General features: G+C 42.7%; 1 protein-coding gene across 1 annotated transcript in view; it reads left to right on the top strand.

The window, feature by feature from the left end:
• The window catches only part of LOC113419700 (potassium voltage-gated channel subfamily KQT member 1-like), a 236,362-nt gene that overhangs the window by 184,236 nt on the left and 37,138 nt on the right, over positions 1-14,988 (top strand). The gene's annotated exons all lie outside the window — the stretch shown is intronic.

The raw sequence follows: 14,988 nt of genomic DNA, 5'->3' as shown, positions 1-14,988 counted from the left end.
CTGTGCAAAGATGTTCAGCATTTCAAACAGTGGCTGCCGCTTTCGGTGGCCGTTACATGAAAAGAAGCGAGGAGCCAGGTGGTGGGCTTCAAAAGAGGGTTTGGTGCAGCTCCGCTGCTTTCGGAGCTGCAAGATGTTTGGTTTGGCTCTAGCTGAAAAGCGACACGGAGGAGAATTTGAAACAAATAAAAGGAGAGGCTTTGTCCCTCAAATACTCCTGCTTTCACTGCCTATGGGTAGTGAGTTTGTCACAGTTACAAGGTTTCCCCCCTGACTGTCCCCTTTTTATTCATTTAAACTTAAATTAAATGTTACTGATTTCATCTACAGTTGACAGTGTGACCGTGAGTCCAGGATAGTTCCACTATGGAGTTGTTTGAAATTGTTTAAATCAAGCTAATATCTTCATCCATCTTACAGAACCCTTGTGGAGTTATCAAAGTCACATGCTGAAAACAACCCAAAGCACTGTTGGAACACAAAGAGCATCTATAGTAGTTCATTTACAGAACGAACTCAAATATTTTGATATCTTCTTATGTTACATCTTCTATATATCAAGGAGAAGGATTAGAGGAGGGGACATGATAGCTGTCTTCTGGTCCTTGAGGGGCTGTCACGGAGAAGAAGGGATCGACTTATTCTCCAAAGCAGTGGTCGCCAATCAGTGGACCGGGGACCACTAGTGATCCGTGGGAAAATTTTGGTGGTCCACAGAGAAATGTCACCCCAAAGCACCCCCCAAAGCAATTAATCCAGACTGTGCAGGAACACAAGGCTGTGCTGCCCACATGGCTCGCGGGAACACAAGGCTTGCATCGCTTGCATTGCGAACAACACGAGGTAGTGAGGGGAGGGGGGAAAGGGCAGGGGGCGGAACTTGCTCCATTTGCCCCACACACCTCACCTGGCCACTGGGCTGCTTCTTTCCGCTTCTTTCTTCTTCTGCTTTTGGCTGCACGCAAGGAAAGCAGCAAAAGTCTTTCTTTCTTTCTCTCCCCCAAACTCCACCAGAAATGAGTCTTTGGGACCCTGCAAGGCCTCCTGCTCCAAGAGGCTGCGCCGGCGCGACAAGTCTCACAAAGCCTCATTTCTGGCGGAGTTTGGGGAAGAGAAAGAAAGACTTCTGCTGCTTCTGCTGCTTTCCTTGCATGAAGTCAAAAGTCTTTCCCCCCTCCCCCCTCTGAAAACAGAGCTGGAGATGGTATCCTGCGATCTCAAATAAAGAATGATCGATTGGTAGGAAAAGAGGGTGGGAAATTTTCCTGCAGACTTTTGGGGGGATTTTCCCAGCGTGTCTGATCCGTGGAATTTAAAAGTATGAGTTTGGCGGTCCCTGAGGTCCAAAAGTTTCCCAGTCTAAGATTCCTGCCTTGAGTAGCAGGTCGGGCTAGAAACCTCCAATGTCCCTTCCAGCCATATGATTTTAATTTCCCATGACAGGGTCAATGGAGATTCTCAGTCATCCATGTCATGGTTATCCCAAAGGTGCTTTTTCAAGAGGCAACTGGACTTTCTGGTTTTTCTTTGAAGACGTTTCACTTCTCATCCAAGAAGCTTCTTCAGCTCTTCATCCAAGGAGCTTCTTCGTTTCTTCAAAGAAAAACCAGAAAGTCCAGTTGCCTCTTGAAAAAGCACTTTTGGGGTTCCCATGACAGGAGGATTTCAAAAAATCAAGATAATGACCACAACAGTCAATAGTTTATTATATGTATCATGTATATAACCCACATTAAAGGGAGTAAGACTTTGTTTACACTACCCTCCACCCCCCCCCACATATTCCCTTGTCCCATGATCAGTGTTTTATATTACCCATCTTCTGGACAGCTTTGAGTCTCACCTAAAAATGAGATGCACTTCCACACTTAGTTCCAGTCCTGGACATCATCCAAAAATTTTCAGAGACGCCCAAGCCATCTGCTTTCTTATCCTGAAAGTCACCATAGTAGGTGACAGTCAGAGGGACTGAATGGATAAGAGATGCCCCTTCTAGGAAAAAAGGTTAGGTTGCGGGATGAGAGGTCCTCATCTCAATTTCCAGGTGTTACCAACCACTGATTAACAGTCACAGGCTTTCAAAACATACAGCAACTCTTATGTTAGACCCCTCTTGATATGTAAGCTCCTAGAGCCAATTTGGTCTAGCGGTTGAAGGCACCAGGCTAAAAAGTGGGAGACCCTGAGTTCCGTCTTAGCCACGAAAGTCAATTGGGTGACTGGGCCAGTCCCTCTCTCTTCTCAGCCCAACTCATTTTACAGGGTTGTTGTATTAAGGGAAGGAAGATGTATTGCAGGGATGGGATTCTACCGGTTCGGACTGGTTCTATAGAACCAGTTGTTATGATTCTGTGCAGTTTGGAGAACCGGCAAATCGTGCCCCTGGCTGGCCCCTCCCCTCCCCTCCCTCCCTTCCCCTCCCCTCCCCACCCAGTCAGTTCTTATCGCGCATGCACAATATGGTGCGCGTGCCCGATATCGCAACTGTGTTCTCCACCTCCCAGTCACTCCTTAAGGTAATTCTTTTTTTTCCCTCTCGACGATCAGCTGTGCCAGGATTCCCCTCTTCACACAGGAGGCTTCCCTGAGGCCCAGGAAGGCCCCCAAAATGGAGGGTACTGCCAAAAAAAGAAGAAGAAGCCACACCCACCCAGTCACATGGCCACACCCACCTAGCCACAGAACCCGTTGTTAAAAAATTTGAATCCCACCCCTGGTATATTGGATATGTTCACTGCCTGGAGTTGTCTGTTAAAATCATAAAGGGGGGATACAAATAAGTAAGTAAGTAAGTAAGTAAATAAAAATCTGGTAGCAAATACCACTCCATTATGAACAAAGGCTTATCAGAGTAGGGAGCGTCTCTCAACACCATATCTTCCAGGCATCATTTCCTGGACATGTGCTTCAACCACAGCAATGGTTTGCTTTTGCCAATGGGTGGAAACTGGTCAAGGAGAACCTAGCAACCTAGGACTAAGGAGACATTTTCTGACAGTGAGAACAATTAACCAGTGGAACGGCTTGCTTCTGGAGTCAAGCCGTTCCACTGGTTAATTGTTCTCACTGTCAGAAATTCTACAACACTGGAAGTTTTTAAAAAGATGTTGGATAAACATTTGTCTGAAATGGTGTAGGGTCTCCTGCTTGTACAGTTTGGACTAGAAGACCCCCAAGATCCCTTTCAACTCTGTTATTTTGTTATTCTGTTAAATTATCATGTACATCAGAGGTGGGATTCAGCAGGTTTTGACCAGTTCTGAAGAACTGGTAGCGGAAATTTTGAGTAGTTTGGAGAACCAGAAAATACCACATCTGGCTGGCCCCGCCCCCATCTCTTCTCTGCCTCCCATTGAGTCCCAGCTGATCGTCTGGGTCTTCTTTGGTTGCCCTGCACAGGAGAACGGAGCTGGAAAGCAGGTTAGTGGGGTGGGGAGAGAATGGGGATTTTGCAGTATATCCTTCCCCCAGGAGTGGGGAGGGAATGGAGATTTTACAGTATCCTTCCCCTGCCACACCCACTAAGCCAAGCCACACTATGCCACGCCATACCCAACAAGCCACGCTCACAGAACCGGTAGTAAAAAAAATTGAATCCCACCACTGATGTACATGTAAAGGTAATAGTTCTTTTCACAGCACCAATTCCAGGAAATGTTATCTCCCTTTAGCATCCATTGCCAAAATGACATTAGCTTGATGGGAGAACATTCATAATTTTAATAAAAGGAAGTCATTTCTTCCACCTCAATCCTCCCAGACCACAACTGTCCAGTTTCTTTGCAGTTAAAGACCAAAATATCCAACATACCACAGTACAGTACAATACAGTTAGGTAAGAAGAAGTAGGAAAACAGGAAATTAAAGAATTATTAGCACTAGAATGGGGTTCTTTTGAATTAAGTTCACAATCAGAGGATGTGGATGGCAAAAGCGCGTGTGTTAAAAACCTCAGCATATACAGACCATTAGAAAAGTGATTTTTTTCATTAAAAAGATGAATCAGCTTAGGGGGACCGAATTAACAAGACTGCCATAAAATTAATTGTCTCCCTGGTTGCAGATATTTGGCACGCTTTCTAGAGACATTTCCTTAAGCTGTCAGAGGATCAAAGATGCGCCTCATCTGATTTTATGAGACTGTGAGTCAGAAGAGGAATGATTAATTCAGTGCCGTGTTTTTCCGATTTCAACAATTCAAGGATCAATTGAAAAACTAGTGTGAATCTTTTACAGTAGGGATGTTCAAACTCAAGGCCCAGGGGCTGGATTCAGCCCGCAGAGTGCTTAGATCTGGCCCGCAGGGGTGCCCTGGAAACAGTGAAGGACCTGCCCGAGGTGCCTCTGCCAGCAAAAATGGAGCTTGAGACCACTGCACACAGCCCTCCCGAGCTCCGTTTTTGCTGGCAGAGGGTTGCAGGAGGTCATCACAGCTGAAGAGTTCAGGAGCCTGCTTTCTCTGGCAGAGTACTCGGGTCGCCACAGGCGCCCTCGACACAAGTGACGTCGAGCTGGCCATGCCCACCCCGGCCCCCTGAGGTCAAACACAACCCTGATGCGGCCCTCAATGAAATCAAGTTTGACACCCCTGTTCTACAATATGATTCCCAACAGAGGCTTGGTTACATATTAGAGCCATGGAACTTGAAGGATTAATGCCACATATATGTTTTTTTTTAATAAATAGATTTTTATTGTGTTTTTCTACACGTACAAATCTCATTCATATTTTTAACAGTGCATTGGCATCGATAAATATATATGTCATATAAATCTTATTATATACATTTTTCTTTATATACATCAACACATATCTATTGTATATTATCTATATTTGTTTCTATCTTATATATGTTATATTCTATATGTCTATCATATTGCTCCCTTAAGACCTCTTAAATTAGTTATATTACTCTAATCTTCTTACTTTCTATATCTATTCTCTAACCACTCATACCATTTATGCCATATTGCATAATATTTGGAGTTCTCCTTCTCTTTCATTTCTAATGTGAGCATATCCATTTCCGCACATTCCAGTATTTTATGTATCATTAACTCGTCTGAGGGGATGTTGGGTCATTTCCATATTTGTGCAAAAGCTACTCTGGCTGCTGTCAGAATATGCAGAATAATGTATTTTATCTTTTTTGGATATTGATCTGTAATTATTCCTAATAGGAAAAGTTCCGGTTTAAGTTCAATTTGATATTTGGTAATTTCATGTAGCCAATCTTTTATTTTAATCCAGTATTTCCTGGTCTCGGGGCATAGCCACTACATATGATAGAAGGTACCATCATTTTGTTCACATTTCCAGCACTTTGGACTTATTTTGAGGTATATCTTAGCCAAACTCGTTGGGGCCAGGTGCCACCGGTAAAACATTTTGTATAAGTTTTCCTTGTATGCCGTAGATGTTGTTAATCTATAATTTGTAGTCCATAGCTTCTCCCATTCATCCAAATCAATATTGTTATGCCTCACTTGTATCCACAGGTGAGCAATCACAGTTCTGAAGTTCCAAAAATATAAGCAAACAAAAACAAACCCCAAACAAGATAACTGCTAAAGTTTTTCCAGTCCTCAGCACTAATTCCGTTATCTGTTTGGCAAACCTGAAGTGCCTATAAATCACAATGCCTCAGAGAATCTTCACAAGACTTTCGCTCTAACAAGACACTTTGCTTCTGGCAAATTTCTCAAGCCAATCCGTTTCCTTTTATCCCCTAAGGGGGCGTGTTAGTCTCATTAATTAATCATTGGCTCGACGCCTCTTTCCCAATTGAGATTGATGTCTCAATCTCCATCTATTTCTCACATCAAGCCAGGATCCCTCAAAGTTTTCCTCCTCTCCTGAAACCTCTCTCACGTTTTCCTGATTATCTGCCACCGGCTGCTGCGTAATCCCAGATGGAAACTCGGGGGAGGTAGAAGGCTCTGACAGCTCTAATAAATTAGGTTCGTCTCTCATAGCCAAGTCCACTTCCTCATCCTGGCTACCCTCAAAATCACTCAGCAATGCAGGCTCAAATCTCACTGCCAGGTCCTCTTCACTTGAGCTCACATCTGCCAATGGAACAGATTCAAATCCCGGAGTCACAACACAATATTATATCTGAAATTCCAGGCCCATGCAATACCATATATATGTTTTTAACTGGACTGGCCATTCTGATTATCTTAGCAAATTTGGACAAATCAGCAATGGTATTCTCAATCACCTATCAACCACTAGGATTCAAGCACATTTAGCACTATGGTGACGAGCACTTCATAGTGCTAGAACAGGTCTTTCCAAACCTGGCAAACTTTAAGACTTGTGGACTTCAAATCCCAGAATTCCTCAGGCAGCCATGTCATGCTGGCTGGGGAATTCTGGAAGTTGAAGTTGCACAAGTCTTAAAGTTGCCAAGTTTGGAGTCTCCTGTGCTAGAAGAACCCCCCTGCATCTTTTCCAATTCTACAAAAGAAGGCAAAATTAAAACATAGTAATCCCCACCAGTAACCTCTATGTTGGATTCCTGCTGAGCCTCTAGGTTAGCCCTATTCTCTAGATAACTAAACTCCAGCTGCCAAATTTCAGCCATCGGAACCAACAATATTCATTTTTAGCAAACAATGAAAAATGAAACGAAAAACATCAAGCAATCAGAATTCTTAATGGGAGATATTGCCTTGATCTCAAACACTCAGGGGTACATTTCTTAAAGGAGAAGATGCATGGCCAAACTTTGTGCCATTATTAAAGTCTAACATGACAGAGATGAAGGGGACAAGCCCACAGCCTTGCTTGGCCTAGGAAAGTCATGGGCGAGGCCTTAAGAAAGCAATGTGCATGTTTTTTCCTTCAGTGTCTGCAATTTTTTTTATGCCTCCTAAAATAAGGCACACTTGAAGCATGACCGTCCTCTTTAATGTCTCTGAAACATGCAGCCTTTGCCAGAGATAAACATTGCATAATTACATACACAGTTTGGGTTGACTCAGAAATCCCTTTACATCATTCTTAGCTATTGCGATGTGGTTGCATTTGTAACCGAGAGATAGCTTTTCTTCCAGACAACGTCCACTCTAGCACATGAAATCTCAGCCTGAGGCATTTCTCCAGCCAATGATGAGAGGTGTTTGCACTGACCAAATCAAGAAAACCATGCTGGAAAAATCTGACAGAAACAACATACCATCAGATGCTGCACATGTGTCATTTTCCAGACACTAAAAATAGACTTTCCATAAATATCCAGGAAGAAGAGGGGAGTCTAAAATGATTCCATTTGAATAGATGAAGATTGAAAATAATTCAAAATGAATTTACAAGAATTTCGTGGAATGATGCTGTTTCCCAAAAATACAACCTACTCTGAAATTAAGTCCTAGCTTGATTTTTACACTTATGCCCAATATAAGCCCTACCCACAAAATAAGCCCTAATTAAGATCCCACCCACTCGAGACTGCACGGGTAAAAATTAAGCGAGGGTGGGGATGAGGGGGTGGAGCTGCCCTACTACTTACATTTGGACAGTTGTAGCCAGGCCTCACACACTCTGACACCTCCCTTGCCAGCCCATTTCTTCTGCAGCTGGCAAGGCTTTCCTGAAGGCCTCTGTAGTTGATAACAAATCTTTGGATCATTCTGGAGCTCTGTTATCGGCTGCAGAGGCCTTCAGGAAAGGCTTGCCAGGTGCAGAAGAAGTTCCTGAAGGCCCCTGACAGAGAAAAGGAGGTTGGGGGATACATGCTCAAGTGAGGTTAGCCAGTGGATGACATCTCCCCAAAATAAGACCTGGTGCCTTTTTTGGTGGCAAAAAAATATAAGACAGGGTCTTATTTTTGGAGAAATATGGCATATATATCCTCTCCTGTTTTCCTTTAATCCTGAAAAGGTTCCATAACCAAGTCCTTCCAGTGGGTGACTGCAAAATAAAACAAGCTTTAAAATATTAACCCAAGACTAGCAGCAGGTGTGGTACAGGGATGGATGGATCCAAAAAGTTCAAAGAGAGGCTGCAACTAGAGTGTTCAGAGCCTCACTCTTTTTTAAACATGTGTCAGCCTAAGAGAGGAGGGGGATCAAGCTATTTTCCAAGGCACCCGAAGGCCAGGCAAAGAATAATGGATGGAACCTGAAGAAGGAGAGAGATTCAACCTGGAAATAAGGAGAAATTTTCCGACAGTGAGAACAATCAACTCATGGAACAGAAGTTGCCTTCAGAGGTTCTTGGAGCTTCATCATTGGAAGCTTTCAAGAAGAGACTGGACTGCCATCTGTCAGAAATGGTGCAGGGTCTCCTGCTTGGGTGGGAGGTTGGACTAGATGACCTACAACAGAGGTGTCAAACTCGATTTCATTGAGGGCCACATCAGGGTTGTGTTTGACCTTGGGAGCTGGGGTGGGCATGGTCAGGGTGGGCATGGCCAGCTTGATGTCACTGGTGTCGATAGTGCCGGTGGTGGCCAAAGCGCACTGCCAGTGAAAATGGGCTCCCGAGCTGCGTTTTCGGCTGCAACCGCCTCCTGCAACCCCCTGCCAGTGAAAACAAAACTCGGGAAGGCCGCATGTGGCTCTCTCGAGCTTCAATGTTACTGGCAGAGGCACTGCTGGCTGGTCCTTCGCTGTTCCCAAGGTAGCCCTGTGGGCCAGATCTAAGCACCCTATGGGCCAGATCCAGCCCTTGAGTTTGACAACCCTGACCTACAAGTTGCCTTCCAACTCTGTTAATCTGTCAAATCAAGTAGTCCTCGGTTTCCGACCACAATTGAAACCAAAATCTCCTTTGCTAAGCAAGGCAGGTGTTAAGTAATTGCTCCTAAGTAGTTTCCAAGGTAAGCCAACCACCAAGGTGATTTTGATAGTGATTGTTCCAGTTGAAATTCTAATTAAAATCAGTTTGACTCATATGTTTCTGGAACAGGAAGGCTTTTCCAAGCAGGTAATCCATGGACAGAATATTTGAATCTATGATACATCCTCAAAGAAAATCCCGAAAGTCCAGTTGCCTCTTGAAAAAGCACCCTTGGGACAACTATGACCTGGATGACTGAGAATCTCCATAGACATTAAGTGATTTTTCAAAATAGAATACCCCCTTCCCATATGGCTTTAAATAGTGAGAGATGTTTGGTGGGCTTTGAGGAGCCTTGGGGAAGACCGAAGCTGCCAATGATCCCTTGAAATTCAGAGCAATAAAATATACTTGGGCAAAAATCCTTTCTCCAAGGGTGGGATTCAAAAATCCCAGCAACCGGTTCGCTGCCCAGTTGCTGGATGGACGTAGCCTACCAGAACTTCTGGGAGGACCATTTTTGGCCTTTCCCAGGGTCTGGAGGCTTCCCTTGAGCCTCTGGGAGGGTGAAAATGGCCTCCCTTGGGCTCCGGAGGCCCATTTCTGGAAATAGGCCCATTTCCGGGCTTCCGATACTTCCAGAACAGGGGTCCCCAACCGCCGGTCCGTGGACCGGTACCGGTCCGCGGAACAAGTCTTACCGGGCCGCTGGTTGCTGGGCGCCATCTTTTTTTGATAAAAAAAGTCAATTGGTAGAAAGCTCACCGGAAGCACTTTTTCATCAAAAAAAGATGGCGGTGCCAGCGCTTCCGTGAGCTTTTCTGGGTAGAAAGCCATTTCTACCCGAAAAAGCTCACCGAGCGTGGCGCATCTCTTTTTGTCGAAAAAGTGCTTCCGTGAGGTCACCAGAAGCACTTTTTCGTCAAAAAGATGGCGGCGCTCAGTTGATGCCGGTACCGGGCCGCGGCGCCCAGCTGATGCCGGTACCGGGCCGCGGCATAAAAAGGTTGGGGAACACTGTTCCAGAAGGCCTGTTTTCCCCCTCCCAGAGCCTCTGTGTAGACTCTGCACTTAACCTGCATCGAAAACGGGAGGCATGGAGACTCCTGGGAGGGAAGGTGCGGGCGGGACCAGCTGGTCGGTTCAGATATCGGTTCAGTGAACCAGATTGCAAATTATCATCCAGTTCGCCAAAACTGGTCAGAACTGTTAGAATCCCACCCTTGCCTTTCTCCTCTTTTTCACCTCTGGGCAAAATAAGTTTGGGTGCATTTGGGAAACAATAGGACTTGGAGAAGGTTTAGGATCCTGAGAAAATCCTTCACTGCCCTTCCATCCTAAATATTACCAGCAGCGTTTTTAGGTGGGGAAATGTCGAGCGCCTTCTATACCATTCGACTAGTGACAATAATGCTGTACAGGTGTTTCCTTTAACTGAGTGATTATACCCTGAGATATTTTTTTCAACCCACCCCTTTGAGGGTTTGCTCCATTTATCATATTTAAATTATAACTTAAAGGTGTATCCTGTTTACCCTGTCATAATTATAACCTGGACTAAACAAGCCATCCTGGATGCTTTCCAGGCTATTGTAATCTATATGTCATGTTAGGAAGTCAAAGTGAGGTGCCCTGGAATCACCGGCACAAGTTACAAGGGCCACTTTATATAATATATTATTATATAGAAGTTTTTAAAAATGAGGTTTCATGTTAATGGAACAGCCATTTTTTTTAAAAGGTAGTGTACTTCTACAAGTGTTCACTATCTAACTGAGGTAATTTTGTCAGTAGAAATTAAGTTTGTTCTGATCTCTTAGCAAAACTTTACAGGGTTTTCTTAAAACTTTATTCTTAAACCTTCTTTTTAGCTAATAGTTGTGTAGAAAGAGCAACTGATTAAAAATTGTGCATGTCTTCTTATGGATTTAGAAGTTTCCAGTTTAAATCACATCTGCAATCCATCTCACTATCTTCTATCCTAAGACCAATTCTAAGAGGTGTTTCATTCCAACCCAAGTAATTAAAAATATAATAACTTCATAGGCCCTCCTCCCCCAATAAATGATGTAATAGAATAGAATTCTTTGTGGGCCAAGTGTGATTGGACACACAAGGAATTTCTCTCTGGTGCAGAAGCGTACATATAGACAGCAAGTTTAATTAATGTTAATGGATAACAAAATAAAAAATAAAAAGTTAGGCATTTTTAAGCAGTCTTTTACAAACAACTCTAGACTTCATCTACAATGGGGTAGTTGCTGAAATGAATGCACTCATGTTAAAAGTGTTTTTTTTTTCCTTTGAGGGAAGTGACCCATCCCTATTTCAGTAATGCACCCCAGGTGAGCCTCTTCATCCTCGTGCAAATAATGGATATTTGGGGTGTTATGAACTGACTTGACATTCAGCAAGATGACCCACATCCTGTCCAATGGTGGGATTCTAATTTTTTTTACTACCAGTTCTGTAGGCGTGGCTTGGTGGGGATGGCTTGGTGGGTGTGGCTTGATGGGCATGGTAGAGGAAGGATACTGCAAAATCTCCATTCCCTCCCCACCCCACTAACCTGCTTTCCAGCTCCATTCTCCTGTGCAGGGCAACCAAAGAAAGCCCAGTCAATCAGCTGGGACTCAATGGGAGGCAGAGAATAGATGGGGGCGGGGCCAGTCAGAGGTGGTTTTTGCCGGTTCTCCAAACAACTCAAAATTTCCACTATAACTGGTCAGAACCTGCTGAATACCACCTCTGCTGCTGTCCCTTGGGTTGTCTGAATATGGTTCTTACAAGGTCTGTCTGACAAACCAGCTAGTACAAGGCACAATGTTCTTCAGGGCACCCCAACATCTGACTTTGTTCCCTCACGATGCATATTTTGGGGCTCCCTGTTACCCAAATATAACTGCAGCTCCAAAAAGCATTAAGCAAAGTGCATTCATGTACAAATAGATAAATCAGTAAGTAAGTAAGAAATACAAACTCAAAGAAGCAGAGCAAAACAAGGGATTTAGTCTCTCCCTGCTGCTCTCTTATGTTAAATTTATATCCTACTGCATACAGCGTGTTCCTTCCCCCAATTTTTTCCCCATAAAACAACCCTGTAAAGTAGGTGGGGGGAAAAATCAGAATGATAGATTGCTTTGAATCACCAAAGGGTCAAAAAGGATCGAGAGGTTGTTTTCTGGGAATATTTTCAAGGAACATTGAAGAAAATTGTGAATTTTTAAAGAGAGAATTGTCAAAAGAACAATTCTCCTCTCAGAAAAGGAAAGAGGGCCAGCAGTTTAATGCTACATGCATATCCTCAGGAACACTGTTGCTTTGTATTCTATATTATCTCTCTCTAAAGGCCAGAAGTACTTCTTTTCTTGCATGGCTTCATGTGAATTTGTTCCAAGTGAAATACATGGAAGGAAAAAAGTGAATATTTGACCCAATCTGACAATGGGAATTGCCTTCATGGACTATATTGTGCCACCCCTCATCATCTTCCTCTCAAAAGTTATCCCCACTGGGGACCAAAAAAAGTCAAATAAGATTGCTACAACCACGCAAATCACAGCCTTCTCTCTTTTTGTGAGATCCATCAATTTGACTTTTTTTTAAACACACACACACACCAATAAGCTTGGTTTGAACATTGCTATCCAGATACAATGGTAGTTTTCTTTTTGCACAAATAACAATGTGCAGGATAGTATCCCATAAAACTGTATGGGATAATTGGGAAGGTGTCCTTTGGCCCCCAAGACCCTCAATTTAAAGTCAGCTCTAAGGTAACGTTTGGTCCACCTTTAGTTAATTTATCAGGAGCATAATGGGAAAAAACATTCTTTATAGTTTAAACACATCCCGTGTTCCCATCTTGATTTGCAAAGAGCTGAGGATACCTACGCGGTATCAGTATGTCCTGTACACTTCTGTACGGTTAAATTTTCTTTCATCAGCCTCCCGAAAGGCCAGTCTGCAGTCCTCATAAATTGGCTTTGCAACATATGCAGTTCTTATAATTGTAGCAATACTTAACCACTCTGGATTGTTGTGGATTTTCATTGGATTTCCTGTTGGGTTTTGCATCAACCTGTATATTTTTGGTTCCTACAGTTGTTGGTCAATAATTATAGGGCCAAACTAGATTATTAGAATCCAGGTGTTATTTATTTATTTATTTATTTATTTATTTATTTATTTATTTATTTATTTATTTATTTGCCAATTGTTTACAAGATAATAAGTATAAGTGTATACATAGTTGTGAATACATGAAATGGATACATATAAGAAAAATAAAAGAAGAATAAGAGAAACAATAGGACAGGGACGGTAGGCACGTTGGTGTGCTTATGCACGCCCCCTACAGACCTCTTAGGAAAGGGGTGAGGTCAATAGTAGACAGTCTAAGGTTAAAGTTTTTGGGGTTTGGGGAAGAGACTACAGAGTCGGGTAGAGTATTCCAGACATTGACCACTCTATTGCTGAAGTCGTATTTCCTGCAATCAAGTTTGGTGCGGTTAACTTTGAGTTTGTATCTATTGTGAGCTCTTGTGTTGTTATGGTTGAAGCTGAAGTAATATCTAAAAATAGCAGGGACAAAGACAACTTGGGAAGAAGAAACCGAGGGGCAATTCAGTGCTTCCTCTGATTTTCTTCTCCCTCAACTAAATCTGGGGAAATAAGGTTAAGGAGTGAAAACGCAGCAGAAACGTTTGTAAGTGAGGAAGAGTTAAATGCCTTCCCCTAGCCTGCCATTTCATACTTTTGTAGCATAATGTCCTATTTCAAATTTTACTTTTTTGAAGGCGATTCAGATCTCTCCACCCATATTTCTGTGACACGCATAACTGGTGTCCACATTTCTCTCCAAGCGTGTGTGTGCACATTTTGCAATTCGGCAAACTCAGCTCTACCTAGGAACCCTGCTATTATCTGAAAAGTGTTTCTAAAATGTAGATTTATTCTTCATTATCACCAGGTATGACTTTCATCTTAAAGCTGCTGTTTGATTTTGCTTTTTTGCATGTCGCCTTTTTAATGGGCAAGTCCACCAGAAAAAGAATGTTTTTATTTTCCTTTGAGCTGGTTACAGTTATATGATCTGGCACACTGTAAAACTTAACTGAAAGATACTAAAAACCTATCCCCCATAATAAACTGTTCCTTGGTAAGAAACTACATTTTTAATCTTTTCTTTTCATCACCACTCACTCAGACGGAACTGAATGCTTGTGCAGCTTATTGACAAGTAACAATAACACCATATTATATGTGCAAGATATGCATAAAATCATGCTTCTTTGCAAAATTGGTAACTGCTTTTTAAGACGATGAGACGGAGGAAAATTTCCAACATCGTTTACAGAAATTTAAATTCTCCTTGGGCACCTCCTACTACTTGAGCATTAGAACTTAATATATTTAATGGCGTATATTATTATTAGAGCCAAATCATGGGTGTAATCAGTGAAATGATACACAAAAAGACCAGCATCTGCATTTTCCAAAATCTGATTTATTCTGTTTGTTCCAAATGCTCCACATCGATTAGCTGCAACTCTCCAAGCCTCAAAAAGTGAGGGTTTCTTTTTTCCTAATTTTTACTACTGGATGCTTTCACCTAGAAATATCAGGAATTAAGTTTGAGTTATATTCATGCAAGGCTTTTAGCTATGATGCTCAGCACATCACACAAACTCACAAGACAGGAGATAGAATCATGATGCAAACACAATTATGAGGTTACACCAATTGTTTGTGATAGGAAACATGCCCCCAAATTTTCTTTTTAATTGGAAGATTAAAAGAAAAGCAGGAACGGAGCACTAACTTCCAGAATTTATAGGAAATCAGATAACAATTTCCAGAGGTATTTAGAGATTGCTTAACCTGCTATGAAAACTTAATCTGGTGCTCTCCTACTTGATGATTTGGGAAAGCTGGTTCTCACCAAAATTATTTTCTTTGGTTTCTGGGAGGGAAAATAAATCCCCCTTCTAAATTTAAAAAGTGGGCAGGAAAGTGTTGTTGGAAGAGTTATCCTTCTGGGTTCAGTTCCAAGTGGGGAAAAAGACACTGGAAACATGAAGGCTGTTTGGAAAGATAGTTTAATGGTGGACAGGACCACATGGCTTGGATCTCCAAAGAAGAGCGGGCTGAGATGCTGAAAGTGCCTGGGTTTTATACCCTCTGTTGGGCGCCACCTT

This window comes from Notechis scutatus, chromosome 6 (genome assembly GCF_049901735.1).
Source record: "Notechis scutatus isolate UNSWTSFEM ecotype Mainland chromosome 6, rNotScu1.2, whole genome shotgun sequence".
In the NCBI taxonomy this organism is placed as follows: domain Eukaryota; kingdom Metazoa; phylum Chordata; class Lepidosauria; order Squamata; family Elapidae; genus Notechis; species Notechis scutatus.
The sequence above is the reverse complement of the archived record's forward strand: the minus strand, read 5'-3'. Positions and strand labels throughout refer to the sequence as shown.